The 2,040-nt window shown below is 36.3% G+C and overlaps 1 pseudogene; it reads right to left on the bottom strand.

Moving 5' to 3' along the window:
- LOC132032199 (syntaxin-52-like) overlaps positions 1–1,565 on the bottom strand; it is a 3,292-nt pseudogene extending 1,727 nt beyond the window's left edge.
- Positions 1,566–2,040: the final 475 nt, after the last annotated feature.

Genomic DNA, 2,040 nt, shown 5'->3' with positions numbered 1-2,040 from the left:
GCTTTGACTACGGAAGGTCAATGACTTTCTTGGCCAACAACTCGTCGAGAATCGCGGGGGATGTCGAATCGAGGCGAAGGATAGGCCTTGACTTCTAACTCCTTCAAGGTTGGTGGCTTTTTCTCTTCTCTCGGCCGCAAACTTGGAGCTTTTTCTTTCACTTTTTTCTTAGTGAGGGCCTTTCTGATTGCTCCCCGCCATGGATTCTTTAGTTTGGTATTTTGACGGTTGATTGAATTCTTTACCCTTCCTTATCGGATCGAAACGGGTGAAGTCTTCCCGTGGCTTGCAATACTCAACTCCATGTCATGAGCTCGTGTCGCCAATTCTTCGAAAGTGCGTGGCTTGATTCCTTGGAGGATATACACAAGACCCAATGCATTCCTTGGGTGCACATCTCGAAAGCGAGAAGTTTACGAGAGGCGATCCTTGCAATCTAAACTTAACGCTTGCCACCGATTGATGAAGTCCACTACTTTTGGTTCATCTTTCCTTTGCTTGGTGTTCGTCTTTGCTTGGTGTTCGTCAACTCTATCAAAACTCTGAATAGTCGCAATCGAATCACATACAGCCCTTCGGAATGGGTGTATACATGCCGATCAATATGTAATCGGTTTCCTCCTATATCTGACCAAGTTATCTGATTAAAAAAACATAAACTAAATCACTGTGAGTTTGCTTTCTTAGTCCAGCAAAAATATCACCATTCCGTCAATTTGAAGAACAGGTTTGCTTTTCTTTTACCCTTTTTTTATTTGCGTATTTACTCTTTAATTTCCTCCTATCTCCATTTTCTCCCCTTGATTTCTACATTAATTTTTGCAGTTTCAGATTCTTTTTTATATTTTTCCTTATTGTGGCATTACTATTGCTTATTAGTGATTCTTTGGATAGTTATGATTCCACAGTGAAGGTTGACACAAACTAACGCCAATCTCCCTTTTTTCACTTAAGTTTCGATAAGGATACCACGGAGATGATAAGGTATCGCCAATACATATAATTATTTTGCTCTCATCTTTTTCCAACAAAAATAACCATTCTTTATTAGTTTATTGTCTTTTAATTGTCTAAGCAATTACTTGGTTCATTTCTACTCACGATTGTGATCGTAATTAGTCATTTACAGTAACATTTTTGCTTCTGAAATAATTACCTAATGGACGATTATTTATTTTATTTAAGGCATTTATGAGAATGTGTTTTTGAAAAGTAAAATGCCAGAAGAATTTACATGGTTGTTTAGTATGTGTGTTCTATTTATCATATTTATTCTTGTGTTCCGCCTTTGATGTTGCTTTGTTCTCTTTCTTCTATGTCCTTTTCGTTTCATTTACTTTTTACTTACTCAGATGACGCTCATTTGCTTTGTGACTTTGCAACCTAATCTTCAAAAACATGATTTATAACTGTGATGTCCGCACACCTAGACTAATTCCATGCTTCACCTCCCACTAGCAATAGGTAACGGTGCTAATAATTTTTAATATTCTTTTTAAAATTACATTCTTTATAACATTTTTAAATTCGTCTTTTGCTTGACTTAGTGCAGTTTCTTTGTTCATTTTCTATTCAAAAAAAAAAAAATCAATGAATTTTTTTGGTTCAAAAGATATATTTTATTTATAGTCTAAGGTGGAATATACAATATAGAGATATTTTCATTATCAGTAATAGTGATAGTACTCAAGTTTTTCAAAGTTGCTAAAACATTACATATATGGAGCTAGAAATTAACTTATTAGTTGCTGCACCATTTTTGTCAGCTTGGATTAAGGCTATTACATGTGCAGGAGGAGTTAACAAAATAGTAGGATTATCATGCACCATGCGGAGTTGGGAGCCTTGCTTTGGCAAAGTGACAGCTATGGATTTTGCATCCCGAAAGTTATGCCATACTACTGGATTATGCAACCTTTTTAATAGGGACCTGCAAGAGTCAAACAAGGATGCACAAATAGGTGAAGGTTGTTTCAATAGGTGGATTACCCAGTTGAGTCCAGTTCTATTTCAAGAGGCACCAGATTCCTTGAGTATACC

The sequence above is a fragment of the Lycium ferocissimum genome, chromosome 9 (genome assembly GCF_029784015.1).
Source record: "Lycium ferocissimum isolate CSIRO_LF1 chromosome 9, AGI_CSIRO_Lferr_CH_V1, whole genome shotgun sequence".
NCBI lineage: Eukaryota > Viridiplantae > Streptophyta > Magnoliopsida > Solanales > Solanaceae > Lycium > Lycium ferocissimum.
The sequence above is the reverse complement of the archived record's forward strand: the minus strand, read 5'-3'. Positions and strand labels throughout refer to the sequence as shown.